Source organism: Neopelma chrysocephalum, unplaced genomic scaffold (genome assembly GCF_003984885.1).
Source record: "Neopelma chrysocephalum unplaced genomic scaffold, ASM398488v2 Primary Assembly neopelma1_43, whole genome shotgun sequence".
In the NCBI taxonomy this organism is placed as follows: Eukaryota; Metazoa; Chordata; class Aves; order Passeriformes; family Pipridae; genus Neopelma; species Neopelma chrysocephalum.
In genome coordinates this window covers 22,162,781-22,188,637 of record NW_020897702.1, presented here as the reverse complement: position 1 = coordinate 22,188,637, position 25,857 = coordinate 22,162,781, and the positions used below count along the sequence as shown (strand labels likewise).

At 43.6% G+C, this 25,857-nt stretch overlaps 1 protein-coding gene and 1 long non-coding RNA gene across 6 annotated transcripts in view; one reads left to right on the top strand and one right to left on the bottom strand.

Moving 5' to 3' along the window:
- The window catches only part of PAK1 (p21 (RAC1) activated kinase 1), a 75,959-nt gene extending 56,403 nt beyond the window's left edge, over positions 1–19,556 (bottom strand). The window contains exon 1 of one of the 5 annotated variants that reach the window (XM_027677597.1): positions 19,484–19,556. The gene's annotated coding sequence lies outside the window, so the exon portion shown is untranslated. The other 4 variants (XM_027677593.1, XM_027677596.1, XM_027677594.1 and 1 more) reach the window with 4 other exon arrangements.
- Positions 19,489–25,534, top strand: LOC113964852. Its single transcript, XR_003533317.1, has 3 exons — positions 19,489–21,571; positions 22,649–22,766; positions 25,225–25,534. It is a non-coding gene; the product is annotated as an uncharacterized LOC113964852 (long non-coding RNA).
- The last annotated feature ends 323 nt before the right edge of the window (positions 25,535–25,857 follow it).

The window sequence follows — 25,857 nt, the reverse complement described above, 5'->3', positions numbered from 1 at the left end:
ACAAACCACTCTATGATTCTACGATACATACCCTGAGCTCCAGGCAGCTTGATGTGGTTAAACCATGATACTGCTCACGCTCCAAATACACTCCCAATGGTAGCAAAGACTGAGCTACAAAGACAAGCACAGACCCAGGTGACAGAGATTTCAATGCGATAGCATGATTTCAACAGATGCTCAAGCACAGCCCCAGTTTCCTCTAAAAATGAGGGGCTTCAGTGAGATATTTCATGTGGTTAAACCTATACAAAGCCTTGAGTCACTTGCTGGGTCACAATCCAGCTGATTCCAAGAATCTGTATGCAGGCTACTTACCCAGAAATTAACCTACTGCCTCGGAAAGCGTTGCTTAATTTAGAAGAGTGATTACTTACAGCACCTGCTGCTAGCCTCACAGCCTTTGATATACCAGCTTCTCCAAAATTAATGCTAAGTCTTCTAAAACTATTTACATAAGTAATTAAGGAAAGAACTAAAAAAACAGTGCTAAATGTATAACATAACAATCAGCTGGGTTATCAGCAGCAATTGAAACTGTAATTTCCAAAGTAAATAGTGTGACTTAAGGCAGGCAGAGCTGAAGCTGCACAGTCAGTCCTTGTGGCAGACTCCCTTCCTCAGCCAGGCATAAACAGAAAATGCACTGCACAGGAGATACACACCAAATTGTGTACGTGTATGACACCACCACCTCAGAAGAAGCATCATACAGCAGGAGAACCTTTGCAAAAGAGGTGTCTTGGCTTTAAAGCCACATTACCTGTAGGCTTTAAGTTGAAAGCCAAGCCCACAATAGGCTCGTCATGCAAGTGTACAGCCTCTTGCAGTAATCGAGGGCTGAAGTCAGCAGGCAATGGAGAGAGGAAAAGAAGTTAAGAAAGAAGGACCAGAGACAGTCCAGCAAAGGACCGCAATGACGCTGAGGGGACTGGAGCATCTCTTCTATGATGAAAGGTTGACAGAGCTGGGACTGTTAAGCTGAGAGAAGGCTCAGGGGGATCTCATCAGTGTATATAAATACTTTCAGGTTCTTGTCAGTGGTGCCCAGTGATAGGACCAGCGGCCATGAGCATGAACTGAAACATGGGAGCGTCCCTCTGAACATCAGGAAACACTTTTTTACTGTGAGGGTGACCAAGCACTGGCACAGGTTACCCAGAAAGTTGGTGGAGTCATCATCTTTGGAGATACTCAAAAGCTGTCTGAGCACTGTCCTGAGCATCTGGCAATGGGTAGCCTTGCTTGAGCACAGTGGGTTGGGTCAGATGACCTCTGGAGTTCCCTTCCAATCTCAATCAGTCTATGATTCCGTGAAGACATGTACCTAAAGGTGTACAGGCACCAGGAAGACCCCTTCAATGGTTTCAAGAGGCAATGCAAACCTTTACCTTCATTTTAACTACTGAATACACACTTTTACTCTGCTTGAAAAACAATGAAATTTCAGTAAGGGTAGCTGAGATATTGCGTGCTTCCTTTCAGGAGGAGGGGTTCAGAATTAAACATGTAACCCTTTACCAAACAGGTCCATCTCAGAGAAGAGTCAACCCGCTCACTTGTGTGCATGGAAGTTGGAAGGAATTCAAATTTGGGGGCTTATTTCTGTTCTTAAACAAGACAGAGGTTATTTGCAAAAATTCAGCTGGGATCTTAAAACTCACCTCATGTACTGAAAAAGACTTTTTCAGCAGCCTGAAAACATCCACCAGTCTATGTCTGCTTCCTCCCCTGACCCATATATATCAAACTATAAAAGCTGCCAAGTGGCCTACACAAAAAGGTTTGCCTTTTAGGAGGCAGAACAAAGAACATAACATTCCTGTCTGAGTGCAACAAAAACAGTTTGAACAAGGTTTCAAAAGGTTGCAGTCATTACAGCCTCACAGAACTAGAGGCACCCAGTTGCAATTCAAGCTACGCAGCTCATCCCTCTCAAGCCCAAAACCTTGGCTAAGTTTGCAGGTCTTTTGGGGACACTAAGCAAAGTACCAGAGTGCCTCAGCTCCAGACACTGGCTGTCTCAGAAGCCAAAGCAAGCAAAGTAAAACTCAAAGAACTGAGGCTTAGGAGATCTGTGCAGGCAAAATCTGACTTCACCCATCACTTTGCAGCTGCGTAGCAGTCCCAGAAAGCATCTCACTGCATATTATTCCTTAGGATGTTCTTATTTCAGTGTTTATGGCTTATATATTGAAGCATCTTCTAATCTGTGCAGCTTTCAAAAAGAACCAACTATCTGCTGTTTCACTGCAAGATGAATTAACGAAGGCTTGGTATAAAGAAACAGCCTGAAACTGTTTTGGAAGGGAAAATGAGTATAAGTTTCTGCAGAAAAGGATAATACTCCTCATTCCCCCACCCCCTTGGCCAACTCTGCCTCTACTAGAGGCTCACAAAATTTCAAGATTTTTTCTGAATTTTAAGCAGTGCACGGAAAACCATTCCTCCATAAAACAGTACTCAGTGATAAAAGACGACTAATTTGTGGGAAGGAAAAACATCTGCTGGGTAACACAGAACACCTGAAAGTGCACAATACCCTTGTATAAACTGAGGACACACTTGAAGGGAGTTGAGAAAGGTCACACAAGTTTACAGCAGTGAAGAAACACCTCCTGTGGGTTTCCAGACTTCTTTTCTGCTCTGGTTCTGCATTTTCTGTTTCCACCCTCAACCCTCTGCTAATTTTGCAAGCAATCCAGAGCAAGGCACAGAGCAGGGATCTGCTGCTGGGGCAGGCTGCCAGGCAGAAGCTGCTGGGGCTGGTACCACGCTCAGAATGGAAAGAGCTCAGAGAGCAGGAGGAACTGGCACTGCTCTGCCATCCTTATCCATCTCCTGTGCAACTTCCCCAATCAGGGACATTGGCACTGCTCGCTATCTTTATCCTTTCCACCTGGATGAGCCTCGCAGGTTTGTTCCTGGTTCAAGCTACCAAGTGATTACAACACTTTACCCTACTCCCTATAGGCACCAGTGGTATGAAGCAGAGATTTGGATTACTGCTCCTGGAACAGCTTAGTGTTCTTGTTCTGACCATGTATGCCAGGGATGGGATTTCCATTTCATAGAATCACAGAATCAGTAAGGTTGAAAAAGGCCTTTAAGATCATCAAGGCCAACCATCAACCCAGCACCACTGCCCACATTCACCATTAAACCATGTCCTGAAGTGCCATATCCACGTTTTTTGAACACTCCTGGGGATGGTGATTCCACCACTTCCCTAGGCAGTCTGTTCCAATGCTTTACAACCCTTTCCATGGAAAAAAATATTCCTAATATCTAATCTGAACCTCCCCAACACATCTCTTGAGGTCGCTTCCTCTTGTCCTGTTAAGACGATGGAAATGTTCAGGCCTCACTCTCTGAAAAAACATTTCACCATCAAAATTTCTCTATAGTTTCTGCACTCTGAGGTGCTTAAAGCCTTCAGCACATTCTTTCAGATTGACATGACTGACACTGACCTTGTTTCCCACTGCCCTCAATCTAACTGATTCATCCAGGCTGCATCTGGCAAGTCGACCTCCACTTGAAACACATGCTCCAAGCTACAAAATCAGCCCAAAGCACAGCACATCCAAGCTGTGACATGAACATCAGATTCCTTTCTGTCTGAAGTGCACTAATTTACAATGCTCTGCTGAACAGCTGAAGGACATCTATTCCAACAGGCTTATCTTTGCCCCACCTCCTTGCTGATCTGCTCCTCCAAAGTGTTTACACCCTTTATAGGAGACTGATGGCAGATGCCCATCTGGGGCTGCAAAGCCCCTGCATCACCAATTACTTCCCATCAATTGTACATCCTAAACACTTTTCAAATTGATGGCATGAACTACCACTTCAATAAAACATGAGGAGTTAAGCATCAAAGCCCTCCTTTGATTCACCTAAGATGACTACTTATTCTGATAAGAGCAGCCAATTTCTAGACACTCTGTAGAGACAGCTCTCGGGGCAGAAGCAGAAACAGAACAAAAGCAACATGGCCCTCATGGAGTGGCATTAGTGTCTGCCTGACTTAACACAGTAAAAAGGAAAGGCATCTGCCCTCTGTAGGGCAGACATGCCAAACCTCTCTAGGCTTTTGGCTTCAGAAAAAATAATTGCCAGCCACCACCAGGTTCAGCAGTTCACTCCAAGGTCGCAACTGTGCTGTCTGTCAGCAGTTCAGCTTCTTCAACACCACAGAGGTTCTGATAACAGGTAGTAAAACTATCTCCAGTTTGTGAGACTTTCTGAAAGGGATGGTCTCCTCAGTCACTGCAAACAAGCAGCAGATGCTAACGACACACCAGGTCTGACTCACAAACTTCACTAGCCTCTTTACAGAGTTTGTGGTTTGTTATTCATATTTCTTTTTGCGCACAGTAAAAGAGATCTTCTTTTATTTGTACGCCACGCTTCCAGTACTGCAACAATTGAGTTTTAACACCTTTATCACTTCTTTCTTCTAAAGAGAAAAATAAACAAGCAAAGGCCGTGCACACACCCTGGATTTTCCCTCCTTAATGGTACAGAAACATTTTACTCATCTGTTCCCTGTCCCTTCCAGGTATTTCAGTTTACAACTGAAATAAAATTTTAGTTGACAGCATTCATTTGTGACTTCCAGTGCTACTTGTTTTCTTTCCCAAAGATTCAGAGAACCACCCTGACCAAATTCCATTGGTATTAAATGTATTAATGTATTATTAGTAGTAATAAACATAGTATATAAATACATTATTAGTAGTATTAAATTAGCAACTCATCTGGCTAGTGGGGACTACATTTTCATTACAACAGGCTCCCCTACTTCAAGGAGATGGGTGAATTGAGTGTTGCAAAATAATACCCTGGCACCAGGCACAGTGGCAGAAGTTGTCTGAGCCAGCATCAGGGCATGGTTGAAAGGGCTTGGAAGCAGATTCACATCCCAGTTGGCCATACCCACTACAGGGACAACAACCTCAGACAGAGCTGCAACAGCCACCCCTGTATCTGCCCAGAACCACAAATTAGTGGCCCAAAATAAAGCTGTGAGGAGGCAGTGCCTTTGCATTGGTTCAATTCCTCTGGCTGTCAGCCAGCCCAGAGCAAGTCCCGCAGGTAGACAGAACCTAAAAGAGATCAGAATCAGGCCTCCCATCGGTGAGGCAACTGATTTCGCTGGCCTCTTCATCAGTCCCTCAGGGCTGTTTTCATTCTCTCATGAGAATCTGGGATATAGTTATGTAAAAAAGATTCCTCACCCTTAATTAAAATAAAGTTCACATGCACACCCTGCTGAAGGCAGCATTAAAAAAAATTACTTCTATGAGGGATAAGTCACTTATAATTAAAAAAAAAAAAATCTCATTGTGTACACAAGGGAGTGTCGAACACTTGCCAGCCACCTGGATAATTGCTTCCTATGAAAAGCTGCAGAAGAGAGCCCTGAGGAAAGGAAGGGTCACACAGAGACTCTTGCAAAGGCAGGAGTCTTGCAAAGTGCAAGCTGGATTTGCCCTGCATGGGTAAGCACTTAAAAGCCTGTCACCAAATTCCACCTATTCAGAGGCTATAATAACCAATTCTTCACAGCACTAGTATGGTCTTTCATCTATTTTAAAATCTAAGCCTATTTTATCTAAGCCTATCTATTAAACAAGAGTTGTAATAGCATGAGACCTGATGGATGTCTCATACTCAGCTTTACCTGCTGACTTTATGATTAAAACCTAACCTGTGTTCCTCCCCTCCTTTCCATGAGGAAGAGTCAACAATTTTAGCTTCTTCTTGGAAGGCAGCCCATTTCTTTGACCCTTTTAGCTGCCTTTCTGCAATGCCACAGTGTCCTGCAAGAGATGTGGAGACCGAAGACACACATCACCCACAAGATATGGGTGCATCAAGCATCTACACCAAAGCAAAATTATACTGTTCATCCCTTTCCTGATGAGGATGGTGGCTCTTTTAGTTGCTGCTCCAGTAATGTTTCCCTCTCTACCCTAAAAAGTGAAATCAACCCCAATTTTTTACTTCCTGTTATTCATGTGGCTTTCAAACCATAAAACGGCCTTTCCTCCAAACTTCTAGGATCTTAAGATCTTGACAGAAGTTTTCTGAAAATCCAAATATATTACATCCATTGAACCCTTTCTTACTGACACCCCACAGAACTTCATGGGATTGGGCAGCAGGATTTTCATTTTCAGAAGCCACACTAACTCTTTCCCAACAGTTAACATTTACCTGTGGATTCAGAGATCCTTATTACAGACCATTCCTGGTGGCATGACACTCTGGCATACTGTTCCCAGGATTCCCTCTAGAGCCCTTTTTATAGATGGGAATCACATTGGCAGCTCCCCAGTCCTCTGGCACAGCAGCCATCTGTAGTGATAAACTATACAGTTTGGCCAGCAGTTCTGCAGTTTCACATTTGAGCTCCTCAGGACTCTTGGTTGAATGCCATCCAGCTCTGGTGACTTATTAACATTTAACTTATCTATTTGGTCTAATTTTTCCTTTCGTATTTATCATCTCAAATTAGTTTCTCAATCTACCGGCTACAAAAAGTGCACTTGACATGGAAACGTCCCCAATACCTCCAGCAGTTAAGACTTGATATTCTCTGCTAATGCTTTATCAAGTCTAAGTAACTTTCTTACACCTTTGACATCAAACACTCTCCAAGATACCCTAATCTTAATGGATTATATCCCCATGCATATAGTATTTATGAGGACATAAAATAAGTGGTTATAAAAAGTGATGTCCTAACATCTCAGAACAGCAGTCCCAAGACAGACTGTTGTACCTACCTCCTGTCCCACTCACACCAGCCTGTGCCCTGGCACAGCTGTCACCCTGCTTTTCCTTCCTGGTGAAGGTTTCAGATACCACCAGAGATCAGTGAGATTTAACTGTGTCATCATGGCAGCCAGCTGTAACAAAGGATGGAGATCCAAGCACTAACAATGCAAGTTTGGGACAGGAGCTATCAAGGCCTAAAGTAGAGTTTCTGTTTGGGCTCCTCCTGACCAGAAAGGCTGGCACAAATGGAAAGTAACTTTTGTGCAGTATGATGACATTGACAGATGTCACGCAGTCCAAGTTGCAAAAAACTGCGGATCTTAATGTTCTACCCTGACTGAAGTACTAAAGCAGGTATCTTCCTTGCTGCCACACAAAGTGTCTCTGTCCCTCACCAGCACGTCCCTGTGACACTCACGAGATTCAATAAAAATGCTCCTTTTGGATAAGGCTGTATGTGAAGCTGCCTGCCTGCACAGGCACTTCAAGAGTGGAGACTCCAACAGTTTTCTTCTTCCACACTCTCCATTCTTTGGCATTTATACCCTTCAGAAACCCACAGCAGTCCTGTCCTCCTCCTCATTTTATAAAAACTACACAAGTATATAGCTTTTATCTTCCTTTTACGTCAAACCCTCCAATCCCAAAGTCACTTGTGTTGCTTTCCTTTAATTTCCTCCTGTTTATCTGCTAGAAAGTAACAAAGATCAAAGGCACCATTACATCAGAAAAAAAAATCTCCCCCACCCCTCACACTGATTAGCAACATCAGACCCAATTTTCAGAAAAATATTTAAGAGTTTTTAAAAATACTTTACCAGCTTAGGTGCCAAATCCCAACAGTTTCCGAGGGAATCAAGCGCCCACGCGCTTTCTGGATTCCCACTAGATGCCTACCCACATCTTTCAGTACGTAACCACATGAAACACTACTTTTGTTCTCAAGGTTAGGCTCTCAAGTGCTGCTAAGACAGTCTCTGAATGTTCCCACTGAAACCCATAGGCTACTAAGAGTTATGTCCCCTGGTTAGGAAGGAGGAAAAAGAAAAAAGAAGAGGAAGAAAAAAAAAAAGGAAAAAAAAAAGAAGAATAAAACCTCCACAATTTCTTTTTTGTTCTTTCATGCCCAGCAGATCTTACCAAATACCTGCTGCACAGTTCCTGCCAGATGAAAGTTTTGTTTTTATCTTGGCCATGAATTCTGAGGCATAGATGTTGCCGAAGTCTTTCTGTATATATTTCAGGGTATTCAGAAATAAAGTGACATTTGCTATACAAGAAATGCGTTTACCTGTTCCCCCCTGTCCCTACTGCTTCTCTGTTTGCCCTTGACAACCAGGTGACAGAGTTAAGCATACTTTGTTTCCATCACAGCTCACTATAAGCCTTTATGGGCAGTGTTTAGGCGGAAAGTGACAAGGAATCTCAGCACCTCCATGAAAAAGCCACTAAACATTCATATAAGAGATGACTCCTTCACTGTGGCACTTTGACTATGAAATGGAGGTCCACACGGTAGAAGGGGAACAGCAAAACGGTAGGATTATTTAATAAAGTTCGTGCGACTGGCAGCAGAATTAGCAACTTAATTCTGTCTTGGATTAAAACTATAGTTCCAGCTGGACACCAATAAGAAGTTTGGGCCCAGCTTATAACCTGCTGGGGAAAACATTCTTTCAATTCTGAACCATCTTTTCAAGATTAAAAAATATATATAACAGTTACACGACACAAGACATTATGCAGCTGGTGATGGGAAAATCCCAAAAGTGCTCTGCTACACTAACAAATGAGCCTACTTGGCAAAGCATGGAAGACCCTACAGCATGGCAGGGATTACAAGTATTATGCCTCCATAAATCAAAGAATCAAAGAATACAGAGTAACACAAAAACAGGAGTGGAAAGACATACACGTTGTCACTTTTTGTCAGGCTCCTTCTCCCAAATACATTTACTAAAGACAGAGAACCAGCTAGAGAGGAGTCAAAATCGACAGGCTAAGAGAATTGAAGCTGTTCGGCCTGGAGAAGAGAAGGCTCTGGGGAGACCTTAGAGTCCCTTTCAGTACCTAAAGGAGGCCTACAGAAAGAGAGGGACTTTTCACAAGCCATGTAGTGATAGGACAAGGGGGAACGGCCTTAAGCTGAAGGACGGTAGGTTTGCACTAGATATTAGGAAGAAATTCTTTACCAGGAGGGTGCTGAGGAACTGAAACAGGTTGCCCAGAGAGGTTGTGAACTCCCCACCCCTGGAAGTGGTCAAGGCCAGGCTGGATGAGGCTTTGAGTAAGGTGGTCTAATGGAAGGTTCCCTGCCCATGGCAGTGGGGTTGGAACAAGATGATCTTTAAGGTCCCTTCCAACCTAAACTATTATATGGCTCTGTGATCCTATAAAATCCATTCTGTACCAAGGACTTTCAGATATACAGGAGCATATCTAGCAGGAGCTGACTGAGCAGGTGCTAGAGGTTCAGAGAACTTGGGGACAGAGGAATGTAAGAACAAAATAATTAAAATAAAAAGCTGTATACAGCAGGTCCCACAATTTCAGAGTAAAAAGGCACTTACTTGAGGGCCAATTCTGAGAAGCCACCAGATCTCACCATATGTCTTACAGCCCTCGCCTCCAGCTTTCAAATCTACAGGCACCTCCGTGATCTTTAATACTACACCACAGCTACCTTCACTCACACTGCTTTGCAAAGTTTCCTGCCAGGTCAGCTCACAGCCAAGCGCTGAAAAGGAAAAGCACCCTCACCTTTGGATGGCTGTGTGCCACGATGAGCTCAGCTGTGTCAAGCTTCATCCTCCAATCGCAGCTTCTAAAAAACTCAAGCGAAGAGCACACTCCCAGCAGGTGGAGAGAGATCCCTCCTGTCCTTTCATCATGCATTCAGTCTCCAAGAAAATGCAAGTTCAGAATTATACTTTTAATGTTAATTTTGAGCTGACCACATCAAAAGGAAAACAGCTGCCAACAGCCACATCCTGGCTGGTTTTGAGAAAAAAAAGCAAAACACAAGCTTCTCATCTGTTAGTCAAGAAGAATGCTAAGTCAACCACAGATTCTTTCCTCCCAGATTTGTAGTTAGTTCATTAGGAATTTAGGATCAGAGCCCTCACAGAGTGGTCAAACAGTCTTTATGCTGAAACTAGCACAGGTTATGCTTCATAGAGAAGCCTTTCACTGCTCACCTCATTCACACCCGTTGAAAAGAATAACAAGCCTCACAAGAGCCCCACCACAGAAGGGAAGCACATAAATTCATGAAAAAGGAGGAAGACAGACCACAGAGATCACACATGCTCATCCTATCGGATTTCAGATGATTTACCTATAGCTACAGGAAGTGCAGATGGAACAGAATCTCAAGCCTTCAAAAACAAACACAACTACACCACACATTGGATGAGATCACCTTGTTGAAGTCACTGCTCCTCAATATGAGCCAAAATAACAGGGTGGGATTCAAAGAGCAACTGAACATCATCGGAAACACAAGGCATCCACTGTAATACTAAATTTAAAGCTTGATAACAGAAGCAGGTATGATGTTAAAAGCAGTAAGCCAGGTAATATTCTGCTGCTCCAGTAAGATTCCCTTCATCTCCACGACCGTTACATCCTGAACTGCACATTTACCCATTTAATGCTGCTGCATGTCAGCATGTGACGAAATGTTTCTGAAACAGACAAAAAAAGCCCACACAAACCTTGTTGGTGGCATTTGGACTAGGTCCCGGGATGAATAAATATTGGATCAGAAGGCAGGAAAGGCTCCCACAGGATGTACCTAGTGTAAGAAAGGATTGGGTCTTAAAAAAACAAAGGTCATCTAGAATAAAATTGATAATGTGAATTAAAGAAAGAAAAGAAATTATCCTGATGAGCCCCTAATGAAGTACAGGAGATAAAGGAAATCAAGCTGAGATCATCTCAACGTTGACATTTTTCCAAAGTAGCAAATAACTTTAAAAGAAGACACACAAGAAAAGACATTTTTGATCAAACCAAGTAAATGACTAAATTCTTACAAATTCTTCCAGCTCATCATTTCTGAATGTTTTTCTTTTGCAACTCAAGGACTTGTCTCAGAGATACACAAAACAAATGAAAAAGCCGGCACTCTGAAGTCTACAAGGTAATGAGATTTCTGATCTACCCTTGCAGCCATCTCCTGCCCCATCCCCCCCCAAATCCCCTCTCCACCATGAGTAAATTGGAGATAAGACTGGGAGGGAAGACTTAATATGAGCTGGCAGGACACTGTTTCAGCAAGTATAACTTAGATGTGAAAGCCAGAAGCCCTACTATGACAGTGCGGTGAGTCACTCAATGACAAGTCATTGAGGCATTTAGAGACTGATTTTGAATTCTAACAAGTGACACTGTTTTGCCTCCTCTAACTGAAGGATGTGCCTTTATTGAACCTAGAATTCAAGCACCACCTGTGACCGTCTGCCTCCATTTATAAAGGCAGCCTACACAGGGAAATATACTGTTGTGTTCTACTTTCTGGCTTGCAGCAGAGCCCTGAAGGAATCTCGAGTTGTTTGCTTTCTCTTCTGAAGTCCCACTTCTGTCATTCCCAGTCCTACCCTCACCTCCTCAATCTTTCTAAAGGAGATCTACACATTTAAATATTTCCAAATATCTCATTACCAAAACTACCTGCTTGATAGAGGAAGGCAATGCATGTAAGGTTGCTTCCCCTACTCAGTCTTCATCCTCCTCCCAAGCCCTGAAGAAGACATTTCTTACCGGGGTGGAGGACAAAATATTTTACCTCCCTGACATTCATCTGTGTTCACCCAATATCTTCAGGATCACAGAAGTATGAGAACTCTATTTCTCATCAGTCTTAGGAGCGGCCAGGGAAAGTGAAGATAGGCCGATGAACAAGGTTTCTGTGGAAAGGCAGAAGGGAAAACAAACAAACTAACAAACAAGGCTTTAAGAGATATAACCAGGGAATGGAAACAGAGAAAAGAAACCAAACAAACAGGAAGAATACAAAAGTTAGTTCCCCCACACACAGTCCAAGTTAGGTTCAGTATGGTTGTCAGGGCTCCCAGAAATGGCAAAAGAGACACTAGTCTGGAGATTACAACTTCATCAAGATAAAGTGTCAGTTTAATTTTATTCATACTCTTCAAAATCTGGTTTAGGAACATAACTAAGAGATTAAAGCAGGCCTGGAAAAGTACTTCCAGTCTCACTTTTTCAGAGTCTTTTGGCACATCCTAAGGTAGTGGATGAGACTCCTGCTGCTTTTTGTGAATTTGGTACAGCATTTTTACTCATTCTCTGTTACCAAGGAAGTCAAAATTGCATAGAAGAATTTATAGCACACACAAATGTAAGAGACTGTAATTTTTCCCAGACACCTTATTACCAAGACACATTGGCTGATGCAACAATAAGAAATTTAATGAGTTAGAAATTAAAATACAGATTTTTGTACTACATTAACATAACTGTGAGACAATACTTTTCACTGGTGCTGCAGTTGCCTCTCCTTCTTCCCCTCACTTCTCTGGCTTTCTTTAAGGCTACTCAGTGAAGATTTCAGTGATTCTAGAAAATGAAGTTATAATAGTAGTAACTTATTATTAAGATGTATTAGATACCCTCACTTCCTCACCCAAAATTAGGAACTGGAGGCTCAAATGAAAGCCTCTGTGTGCCTAAATCTCATTACTTAAGTCTTCAAGGCACATTTGGATCAAATTCTGACATTACTCTCTACAGATAGGAGTGGGAGAAGTCTCTTTTATATGACACATATTTTTGCATAGCTTTCACATCTCCAGAATCTTGGAGCTTAACAGAAAGCAAACACCTTAACATGCACCCACAATGTGTATACATTTTACCAAAGAACCTTACCAATGACTTTCATTATCAGAAAGGGGATTATGAAGAAAGGTTTTGATGAAGGGGGGTTCTGTGGCATTACCACCATTCATTTCTAGGCCTCTCCTTTGAGTTTTCCCTCTGTGTGCTGTGTTTTGAAACAGACTTGTCCGATTTGCTAAAAATTGGCCAGTATGCCAGTATCTGCTTTTTGATTTTTGACCCTACCTACAGCAACATTAGTCCAATTACACACTTATTTGGATCACTTTCTCTTCAAGCAACCTTTTAGGACATAATACTATGACTACATCTTCCAGTGTCTTAAAAACAGTACCCTATTAAAAACAATGCTTTACTAAATAAAACACTGACAAACCTAGGGTCCATTAAGAGTTAACACATTCTGTGGTTTGAGGAAAATGACATTAAAATTCATCTTGAGTGAGGTATTCCTGAAAGGATAAGAACACATAAATTGTTTTATTTCCAGAAGAACTGCAAAATGTAATGGGACTTTTATAATTGAATGTTTTATTAATTTTAATGAGCTAATCAATACTGCATTTCAAATCCTGATGTGTCCATTTGCTGCTAATCACTCTTAGTGCTTCGCACACTCCCTGGTCTTTGCAGCTGTTACCTGACAAATCTACCTTCTGTTGTGAAGAGACACCAGAGTTCGGACTCAGGTGACCAGTTTAACAAACAAGAAAGCAAAGGATATATTATGAGCCTGGCCTCATTTTTTTCCCCCTCTACCTCAATGCTGGTGTTAGAGAGCTCAGTAACAGCCTCAGACACAGGCTGCACCTTACACAGAGGTTAGCACAGGGCCTTGAGCTGAATGAATCTAACAGCTTCAGTAGTATACACAGAACTGGGAAAGGGGGGTTGGAATATTCCCCACTTCTGCTGCTGAAGGAAATCAGCTATTCCTTCATCCCAAACAAGTTTGAACTCTGGAGACACGTGAATTCCACATTCAGCTGTGACTTCTAGCCTCTCCAAAGCATGGTTCAAATAAGACATTCTTGAAATACCTACTAAAGGCAAATCATAGAATCATCCCGGCACAAAGCCTTTAAGTTGAACTTGTTGGCGAAACCACAAAATGTTCACTTACAGATGGCTGGGGAAATTAAATCAGTGTTTTACAAAGGAATCATTTCTCTACTCTTTCTACAGAAGAGCCTGTGTTAAGTGGCCAAGCAGATCAGCAGAGAATGTGCATTTGGGATTATGTGGGTACAAACAATAATCTATCTTGGAATTTCTTTATGCTAAAGAAGTGATAAGGTATTTCACATTACACCATCTGTAAATGGGGAGAAAAACACCTGAAACAAGTCCCTGGTTCAAATAGAAATATTTCTCACTCCAGCTCTTATTTCATGAATACAACATAAACCCTGAGAAACAGGTTTTGTCTTCCAAGTGAAGCATCATCTAAAACACTTGTGTGCCATTACAGTCATTAAGCAAGTTGATAGTTCAAAGCCCTACTGATGCTTAGAGAAAGTAACTCAAAGTGGTGCTGTGACACCTTAGCAAGCCGGTCTGTCAAAATGAATCGTAACCTTTTGTATTTGATTTTTCTTCTCTCTGCTGCCATCTGTAAAGTCATCCAGTGGCATCAGCTGTAATCCACAGGCAGACACACTGTAACTACATGCATCAAGATCTTAAGAGCAGGAGACAATGCCTTAAGGTAAACCTGTATGACTCCCCCATCCCAAAAACACACATAATATGACTAGCATTTAATCTGCTCCACCATTTTCCTTTGAGGTTACAGGTAGACAAACTTAATGGGAAAAGAAATAAGAAAAGGGATGAAACAAGGCTTTAAGCCCCACCTGCCTGCAGCATGTACTTGCCACTTGACTTCCTCATAGTCCCACAGCTACAGGCCCACCTAGATCAAGGAACTGTTTGCAGCTAGATGTCGTACACTTCAAGGCAGTCACGATATATTACATGCACTGTTTCTCACAAGGTGATTGAGATCACAAAGGGCTACTTTGGTAGAAATTATTTCTTTTCAGAAAGTACATTTAGTTACTACTGCTGCAGTCTTATGATTTGTCCTGATTTTCCCAGATTAGGACCATTTTTCTATACCATTAACTTTTTTCCCTCCTCCTTTTTTTAAACCTAAGATGATAAAAGGATGCCAGATTCACTGTCACTTTACTTCACTGATTCTAGGCAGGAAGGAGGAAACAGAATGGCTTTAAGGCAGTTATGCCATCTTAAGAGGAAAACAAACTAGCTATATAGCAGGTCCAAAGAGTACAGATTGCAAGAAGGAACAAAACCATGGAAGGGAAGTTATTGTTTAACCTGCTTCTCAGACTATATGCATGAGATTGATAGTATACAAGTGGAAACTGGAACACTTGGGTTGCCAGTCTGAAAATGTATATTAGTGCACGAACCAGAACTGAACTTCAACTTTTTCTTCAAATTCCCCCGGAAATACACTAACCAGATAGCTTTTTGTTTGTTTGTTTCCTCTTCCCCCCTCCCAACAAACAAGTGCTAAAATGAAGGGAACTGGTGAAAGCTATGCTACTACAGTGCTTTTTCTGGTGGATCTGTTAGCAATGGTACCTGCCTGCATCCCCACAGTGAGGGGAGCAGCTGAAACTCCTCTCAGCTACCTGCTGCCATGTATAACACAACACATGGGAGACAGAGGAGACCAGGGTGACTACAGGAGGAATCAGCATTTTTAGACTGCACCTCTCTGACCTATTTTGAAAACGCCTACTGGAGGATGATATAAAACACATCCTAAAAGGCCCTTTTTCTCTCTGCTGATCATAATGGAAGCCTGGGGAGACTTGTTCAGCTCTGAGCATCCACGTTTTCATCAAGTGAAACCCACGAAGGGCCCTGAAACTGTGACACACACCCCACTGTCACATGCTGGAAAAGAGACAGATCACAGGAGGACCCAGACTCCCACCCCCAGCTCTGAGGATGTGCCTGAGAAGGGATGGGACAAAAGTAAGCTCCCTCTCCTGCACAAAGCCAGGAGCAGTCATCACCACTGGCAGCACTGAGTGTTACCCCTCACAGCCATAACATCCACATCTACACATGCTGTGCACAGCTGCACCCAAGTGCAAGAATTTCAAACTCAAACTTCAGTTTGAGTAAAAACCTGGTTAGCACAAGCAGCATTAGGTACTTCTAACCTATTCATTGCTAAAGAACACCACATGCCTTAAGTTCAGAAGGGAAGATCTGATCCCAGTGACTTACAGGCCACATCAGTGAGCATCTGCTGACAGCCCCAGTTCCACTGCCACCAAACGGAATGGACCTAGCCATTCCCACCTCTGGGAACAGGAGTGCAAAGCAGTTCCTCCCAGGTCAGAGCTGTACAAGTGCATGAGTCACACACTAGACTATTTTTTCCATAAGAGCAAGCCCTCAGCATCAAGCAGAACATGCTTACCTTCTCCCCAGTTCCTATACGGGCCAAGACATCAGGCTGAGAAAAACAGTTCAGCTCCTTGCCAGGTATAGAAAAAGGCTCTTTCACATAACACAATTCTGGCACACAATATTCTTTTACCTTCCCATAGAGGTAAAAAGCCAACAAGAGGTATTCTTGTACCTGTAAAAGGGCTAAATCATGCCTAGGCTTTAAAGAAATATAACTTATTTTTTAGTTGTCTGGTTTCAGTCTATGTCTTGTACCTCCTCACCCAGACCGATCAGTTCCTTTACAAGTCTATTTGCTTCTGTTATCTGCTGTTGACAGGATGAACTGTAAAACCAGATCACTTTAAGGGTGGAGCTCTGGATCACTTCTGTATTTTGCTACAGAGAAAAGTCTGTTTCAGCTCTAGGTGGTTCTGTACTCTCTTACAAATGTAAGGGAACTGGACCATAACAACTAGCTTTGGAAACTACAAAACTTCCCACACCAAGGAAGTGAGACAGGTGCACAAAAGGGAGAAAGAAGGAAAGAAGCCACAATGCAGCTCACTCACATTCAAAAAAAGACAAAACACTAGTTAGCAAACTAGGTGAAATTTATGCATTGGAGTCAAAGCTGAGAGAAAAAGTCTCCCTCCACAGACCTGGAAAAGGATAATCAAGCAGTTCTTTGACCTCTCAGGTAAAAAGAGATAGCATCAGTTTTCAACTCAGTGCAAGCAAGGCAGTCATAAACACAATAAACAAACAATATATTTTCACTTGTGGCAGTTATACTGAACTTGTTGCATATTTCTTCCAATATCCCCATGATGCACAGAAAAGTATGAACTAAAAGCCTCACTTTTCCTTATTCTTTTTTTCTGAGCAACATCCAGAGCACATAATATTTCCTAAAACCAGTAAAAGCATTCTTGCTGTCATGATACAAGAGCATTTTGTTCTTCAATTTTATTTTTGGCTTTCATTTCCAAATCAAAGAATGGTAGTTATATCATCCCATTTAAAGGTGTTGGTTCCTCCCCACAGGACTCAAGAAGGCTAAAAAAAAAAAAAAGTCTTATCAGCCTCCAGTCTTAATCTCCAGCTTTGCTATACAGTACAGCTGAGAACAAATTCTTCCCCGTGGCACAAGACAGGCAATCCAGAGTTAAACAGAATCAGTACGCAGACATATTTAAATTCCCACCATACCTTCTGTTCTCTGTGCAGAAATGAGTTTCACTTCTCTGACTTATCCACAGAAAGCGCACAGGGAAAAGCAATTTCCAAGCATCCACTGGACACACACACAAACTGTTCCACAAGGAGTTTTTCCAGCCTTACCCTAAAAAGCTGCGAATAAGATGAACACACCCACACTAAGAAGTATTAGAGCAGCAAACAGGAAGATGCTCCCTGCTTGGCCAGTGAATCAACACCAGGAAACTCCAGGTAAAGAAAAGGGGGAGGTAGTTCAGTGAAAGGCATCAGTAAGCCACTGTACAAAGAGTAATTGCAAGCAAAGAAAACAAACATTCTTCCGTCTGAGCCCGACACAGCCATTTCACCAAACTACAATACCTGCTTTCACTTTGAAAATTAAAATCTTGGCTAACTAAACAGCTTTTACGATTGTTCTTACACACACACACATATATCTCATACTTAATTACCACATCAAGTACACGCCTTACAGCCAGTAACAGGTCCCAAGCAAAGAGCCAGGTTTTGACACCTATTTATAAATCTTGTTCCTGAAGAAAAAACTCCTGGAGGCAATGTCGGAATAAGGCTCAAGTAATGCTCAGCAGGAGCAGATGTACCGCGACACACATACGGGATGGAGCCAGCTATTCCCAACAATCATGAATTTTAAGCCCTCTGGATAACAAAAGCATCAAGAACACGGATTGCAGGGATGGAAGAGCTGTGGATTAGGGCATTTCCATGCACAGTGGAAGACAGAAGCGCTGCTGCCCCTGATGACTCGTCCTGCTGGTGCTGCCTCTCCTTCGGTCTCCCAGGAGCACTCAAGAGCACCCAGAGGTGCCACCCATCTCCGATGTTCCTTCACTGCTACCCACTCCCCTGGCAGAAGCCCCTGCTTTGAAGAACGCTGGACTAGAGACCTTCTGAGGTCTCTTCCCATCTGAATCACCCCACGATCCTAAGTTCAGCTTTGCTTTTAAGTACTTTACTAGCAAAAAGCCACGGTTTCGTACACACACGCGGACGGAGGGGTTAAAAGACAAGCCCCCACCTCGCCATCCCTCCGCACCAGCCACACAAAGCCTAGGGCTTCATCACCCCATCGCCCAGCATGGGTCCAGCTCCTCAATTCTTTGTGTTTGCCCAAAGCGCCCGCCCCTCCAATCGGAGCCTAGACGGGGTACTCTGCAGAAACTCTGGGCTGAGCCCCGATTCCCACCCCAACCTCTGCCCCGAGACCCCACGCATGAGGCCCCGAGCGGCTCCCCGCTTGCACAGCCCGGGGGCTGAGGACAACTCCCTTTATCAAATGAATGAGCCGGGGGGGTAGGAGGCGGGGGAGACCGGAGGGGGAAGGCAGGCTCCGTACCTCCCTCCTAAAAGAAAAGAAAAAAAGAAGGAGGTGGGGAGGAGTGGGAGAAAAAAGAAGCCGGCCGCTCAACCTCTGTGCAAACTTCCCGGTTACGAAACAAGGGAGGAAATCCCCTTCCCCGGCGCGGCAGGACTCACCTTCCGCCCGCCGCAAGGTGCTGCCCGGCTCTCCCGCGGCTCCGCGCCCGGCCCCGCTCCCCACACCGCCGTCCCTCCCTCCCTCCGTCCCACCGCCCCTATTGTGGGCCCGGCACCGCCTCCCGCACCCTGCCCGCCTTGCCGCGGCCATTGGCTGCGGGGGGCCCCCCCGCCGCCCCCCGGCCGCCAAGGTGGGCAGCGGGGCCCGCGGCACCCGGGCAGGGGGGCCGGTCCTGCCCGTTCCGATCGGCGCCCGGGGCGCGGCATCGCAGCCGAGCGGCCCGCGGTGGAAAGTTTTTTTGGGGGGAGGGGGTGGTACCTTCCGGGTGCGGCAGATCGGGACCCCGGACCGTGTTCCTCAGTGCTGCCTCGGGAAGTGGCGGCTGCCCGGAGCCCCGCGGCTCCGCAGGGCAGAGGGCGGGAGCGGCGCCGGCCTGGGACGTAGAAGTCTTTGGCGATCACGCCATCGGCGGAGCCGCCACGCGGGGAGTGGATCGCCGGCAATCACACCCTTGGCGAGCGGCGCTGCAATGACTTTATTTCTGCTCCCCGTATCGCGCTGTGCTATCGCTGAGCCGGCTCCATTGTGCTGAGCGCTGTGTGCGTGCAGATCCAAAAAAGGCAAGAGTAAAAAGGGCTCTGCCTTACCGCTGTGTTGCAAAAGCCGAGGCGTCTATACCTTATATTGCCGGGATCCGGGTGTTCCCTCTCCCCGTGATCTAAAGCTTGCTGGAAACTTGTCACCCTAGTTAACAGGAGTTTTCGGCTCAGCGCGTGTGCTCTGCCGAGAGAGGAAAAGAGGAGGGATTCGACCGCACGTACAGCTGCACTGCTCTCCAGAACAGAGCACGGGCATGGTGAGGTTGTGCTCTGCAGACGTGCTCTCTTGATGTACGAGAGTGAAATGCTGAGTGAAGCAGGTAGATACAGGCAAAAGAGAGACACATAATGCAGGACACCAGACCTGCCTTTTGTGCCGAAACAACATTCCCCCTATATACGACTGATGAAGACAGCGCTGCCACAGTCTTGCCCTTCCCCCTTGTACCAGCATTTCCAAGTTCCAGTGACAAGTTTGTTCGGGAGCTAAACCAGCAGAAAATTAACATCGCAAAAGTAAACGAATGGAGGAAGGGAGAATGCGAGTCTAGGACTGATAGAGTGGGACTGCCACAGAGCTGATTTCAATCAGCTGAACCTGCTGTGGAATTGAACACTTGGAATCGCTTCCCTCCGTTGGATACGTTTAAAATTGGATTCAAATTCACACACACAGGCATGAGCTCCCCCAAGCACCGTCTGGCCGTAGTCTGTCCCCTGGTTGCAACATAAAGGTGTTTATGTCAGTTCAGGGTAGTATATCAGTAACTTCGCTTCAAAGACAGCCACAGAACCAGCCGGTATCAAGAATCCCACAGTTACATGGGAGCTTACAGGATTGCTGCTGGCGGGGAACTGAGGTAAAAACCAGGCAGCTCAGCTTAAATGCCAGATCCATGAAGGGGGCACCATCAAAGCTGGAGTTAAAACCTAACAGTTACCCTTCAGCCCTGAACCAAGACCTGAAAACTAACTTCCTTTTGTACCACACTTGAAATCCCAAAGCCTTTTCAGAAATATGGATACACCCTGATAATTTAAAAAAAATAAATTGTGAACCCAGGCAAGAGAATACGCAAAAACACGCCTTGTTTGGCAAGGTATTTTGCCAAATACATCCATTCAACCCCATGGAAAATGGACAAGTAAGGTAATTGCAGTGGTTGACCTAAGGCCTGGTCCATGCATACCTGGTGTACTGCACTCTGCTCAGCCTTAGTGAGGCTGCATCTGGAGTACTGTGTCCAGTTTTGCACTCTTCAGTACAAGAGACACATGGAGCTTCTGGAGTGGGGAACTACAAAGATGATTAAGGGATGAGCATTTCTCTTAGGAGGAAAGGCTGCAGGAGCTTCAGCCTTGAGAAGAGATGACCGAGAGGGGACCTCATCGATGTCTATAAGTGTCTGAAGGGAGAGTGTCATGAGTATGGAGCCAGACTCTTTTCAGTGTGCCAAGTAATAAGACAAGAAAAAACAGAAAATGGTCCACGGAAAGTTCCACCTGAATATGAGGAAGAAGTTATTTACTGTGCAGGTGACCACGCACTGTAACAGATTGCCCAGAGAAGTTGTGGAGTCTTCCTGACTGGAGGTATTCAAGAACCATCCTGATGCAATTCTGTGCAACATGCTTGAGGTCGACTCTACTTGAATAGGGAGGTTGGACCAGGTGACCCACTGTGGTCCCTTCCAACCTTACCCATTCTGGATTCTGTGACACTAAGAGCCCTATCTTTAGCTGTATAAAGGTATTTAAAGAAGCATGAAATAACCAGGACTTCCATTATAGGTGCTTTAAAGCCACTTGAAAATGAGGAAAGACAATACACAGTTCAAAAATTCTTTCAATTAAACCTTTGTATATTTATTGCCAAGGGATCTCACCAAAACTTTCAGAACCGTGTTCTTACATTTTGCTATTATCCTACTCTGCAGTAGTGTGGAATCCTAAAGAAGTATCCTGAAGGGATATTCTGGGATTACAATACTTACAGTTTTCTGAATTTACCCAGATTTTGAGATTCCTTTGTCTGAAACTATTGCTGGGTATTTCAGAGGGCGTTCCACAACAAAAGGAGGAGGATGTCCATGAACAGCACCAGAATGGGATATAAAGCTACAACTGCAAACCAGAATTTGGTACTTGAGAAAGGAATGAGTGAAATGTAAATCATTTTATTTGCATTTCTAAGCACTCAGAGCAAAGTGTTCAGGGGGTTTTCAGGGAAAGGATCCATCCTGGCTTGTAATCAGGTTAAAGTCAGATGACTCTTTTCCAGTGTGGGCAAAAAGGGGGATTTCTTACACCTCCAAAGGGTTTCCTATGTTCTGTGGGAAGAAGCCTGGCACCAGGCCCCAGCCTCAAAGACCAACTCTGTTGAACAATCAGTTATATAGTGATCACGTAAGAACTGTATTTTGCTCCTCTTCAGACACACAGCAGAATGAGCAGTACCACTGCTGTAGGGCATAGCCTGATGATTTCTTCTTTGTCAGCAGTACCAGTATCAATAGTTCTTACTCTGCTGTGCATCTCTGTTCCTGAGCTATTCCCTGCACTGTGCCAGCACAGCTATTTGTGCAGCTATGTAAGGGAAGGGATCAAGGAACTGGTTCACCCAAGATTTTTTCTGGATGTTTTTCAGCCAGATCAAATCCCCAGATATCTTGGCTGACACAATGCAGGGGGAACACAAGAACAGGTGTAATCACAGATGCTAAAACTTAGCTGTGAGACAGTAACTTGTTAGGATGTACCAACTTAGTCACCTGCAATAACCTGTCCACTCCTTTAATCTGCTCTAGCAAATAGAGACAAATTGGCTGCAGCCTATGAGGAAGAAACCAGAATTCATTAATGACTTGATAACTAATTACAAATCTCTAGGTCTTAGTAGTTAGGAAAAGAAAAAGACAAAAAGAGAAAAGGGGTCCTACAGTTATACAATACACAGTTACAAAGTTCCTCAGCCAAAGATCTCACTGCAAAGATGCAGAAAACAGCAAGCACCAGCAAGCAAAATTGAAGGTGATGGTGGGTCAGCATACCACTGCCTGGGGGTTTCTCACCCAGTAAATCAGAAGTCAATCCAGCAAAGTAATGTTGTTATAGTGGTGTAAAGTGATGAAGAAGACAGACTATGATTCATCACTGCCCTACATATCATGTAAGCTTGTACAGCTCTGCAAAATATATGTAGAACACTTTCAAATCACAACTATCTCCTTTTCATTTTGTCCAGATAATACAGCAGACTAAAGCAGTGAGGAATGTGTTTCTGGACCCAAATCTGTGATGCACCGATGTTTTTCCTGAACAAACACACAAAAGCACGTCAGCAGTGATTTTTCATTTCCTCGGTAAGTTTTAGGGTGTTTTAGTGCCAGAAAAGCAAAGTAAAAAATAACAAAAGGATCAGAACACCTGACTAGTGAAGAATAGCATCTGGTTCCCATCTTACATATCCTGATGTTAGATAGTGTGTAATACCCATCACAACGGAAGTTAAAATCAGTGCCAAAATGTATACAAGTAGCACATTACATCTGATGCATATTTAACATGGACATGCACCTCCTAACATCCTTGGAGAAAGGTTTGCTAAGATTTCTCTACCTAATATGAGTTCAGATACAGGAAGAGGAACCAGGGTCACCATTTTAGCAAAGCTAGCTCTGGGTTACTCTTGTTTGATCTTAGCACTGAAGTCGAAAAATCCAGCTTATGCGCTACCATTTCTCGGTATTTGGCTTTATGCAGTTGTTTCACTCCAGACAAATGGTTAGAGAGTCATATTGTACATGTTCCCACTTGCCACTTAGTCCTCCCTTTCTGTACTGAGAGGCTCACAGTAGAGGGCCAGGATCTGTCTGGTACAGTTATAACAGTTATTACAACCTGGTACATTTTTGTGATACTAAAATCCCAAATAATTCAGGTTCTCCTTAAGGGTTACATTCTTGTTCGTTAAGTTACCCTATAGTTGACTGAAAACTTAGAGGAACATTCATGCCATTCCAATTTTAAATCATCTCTTACCGCTTCACTGAAGTCCTGGAATCTTGCAAAACCTCTGATGATGAATACACTTTTACATTCCAGATCTCCTTTAGCCAGGAAATTGCACAGAGACAGCTAAGAGCGTTCAGTGCTTTGGTGAGCAGTCAGCAAGTCGGGGGAATACTAGGGAAGCCACAAATGACTATTTGATTCTGGAAGCCTTGTGTATCTCTGGAACTCATAAAATACAGATGGGCAATGGCTTAACAGTGAGGTCAGTCTTTGATTCATTAGCTAATAGCTGAATTTAAACACATATATCTGAGTTTTGAGGCATGCTGCTAATTCAAGCTTAAAAACATGGAGTGAGTTTCTTTGGAGCTCTACGGGATCCTGGGTTTGGCTTAGATTTTGTATATTTTCTCAATGATGCAAATAGTTTGTTTTTCAAAAAAATATGACCAACCACTGGTGATCTTAGGTAAAAAACAAATTGAAATGTCATAAGCTGTTTTTGTGGTTGGGGGTATAAGTTTCAAACACATTGGGTCAGTCACTGGAGCTATGCAAAGTCCAGGGGCTGACCATTATGTATGTTAATCCTACATTGTGCAAGAATCTGTGGAAACGAGTGCCATAACAGAAAAGTCTGTTTTCAGATATAAAAAGCAGGAACTAGACTCAAAATTTCCTCTTTCCTTCTCCAACTGCAGTCGTAGCTATACTTCCCAGCATCAGAACTTCCCTCTGCCTGCAGTCCAAAAAGCCCCTATCCATCCCTGCCCCTATTCTTCTCCAGCTGTTTCTTGAAACATCTAGTCCTATTTCCTCTCCTTTCCCCTTCCTTCCACCCCCCGCCTTATTTAATCATTCACTTCACTTTTGAAAGTCCCTTCCTTCCCTGATCCCACCAGCCAACCTCAGGTGAGGACACAAATATGGTCTAGACACTCCTTTAATGATCAGTGTTCTGTCTCGACTGGAAATCATAGAATCCTAGAAAGGATGGGACCTTAAAGATGATCTAGTTCCAACCCCCCTGCCATGGGCAGGGACACATTCCACTAGAACAGATTGCTGAAAGCCCCATCCAACCTAGCCTTGAACGATTCCAAGGATGGGGCATCCACGGCTTCTCTGGGCAACTGTTCCAATGCCTCACCACTCTCATAGTGAAGAATCATGACAGCAGCTCTACTTTACAGAATACAGGCAGCTGCAGACAAAGAACAAGGCACCCAGGGAGAGCAAGAGGGGCACTGCTGAGAGGTGTAAGAGGGGCACTGCTGAGAGGTGTGGGGGAAGGGAGAGGTCATAAATACTGCTTATTCACTTGAGCCTTTGGAGCATGAAAGAATTGCTGACAGTGAAGGAAGTGTGGAAAGTAGCATAGTAACAGCAGACAAACATCTCAAGCACAGGAGAGCCTGTCTCCTGACTGGCAAAATACCTGCAGAAATCACAGAACTGTCTATGGTTACTGGCTCTTGTTCAGCCACCAGTACAAGTAAGTGGTCCTGGCCTGGAACATTGTGTGGCAGAGACTTCTTAGAACTGTTTGAGTGACTGTCCTGGCCTCAGGTGTGAACAGGTTTCTGGACTAGCCCCGAACCATGACTCTAAGCTTCTCTCCTCAATACAAAGAACTCAGAAAAAAATAACATTGCTCAAAATATAAATTAGCTGCCTAGAACAGGTTTCCCAACAGACACGTCTGCGACAGGTTTTCCTTCTAGGATTCAGCTTACAGAGTTGAAAAGGTTTTATAACAGACACTCAGAATCACTTTTCCATTTATTTTATTGTGTTTTACTATAGCTCTGTGATGAGATAAATCCTCCTCTATGAGCCTGTGGAGTAACACATTGGAAATGGATTTACTCGTAACTTGAGCTCAACAGCTCCTGCTAAACCAGTAAAAAAACCAGAATAACTCTTCTGAAAGTGAAATTAATCCAAATTATTCAGAACTATGTTATTTTTTAAAACTTCCTTTTACCTATATGTTGGGAGAAATAAAAAAGAAAGCTATAACATCAAGGGGAGATGACTCTGGAAAAACAAGGCTGCAGCAAACTTACCTTTCATTAGGGACTCCCCAAGTTTAATGGGCCATCTTACAAAGAAAATAATAATAAAAATAATTTTAAAATCAATTAGCTTTTCCTCTCTTTATTGATTTTTCTAAAGTATGCATCTGGAGAGTTTCCACTTCCAGTATCAGGGCTTAAAAACAAAGCTAGGTAATGCAAGAGACAGTCTGAATGAGACATCAGACAGGGACTACTAATCCAGGGCTATTTATTACTCAAAACCTAACAAAAGCAGCTCATTTTTTCTACACAGAAAGTCTTAGTTGCATGGGAGGACACTGTAAACAGAGGAGGGAGAGCCTGAAAGAGATTGTAACAGTGTAATGGTACAACAAAATTAGATTCTTTTGCTGGTTTT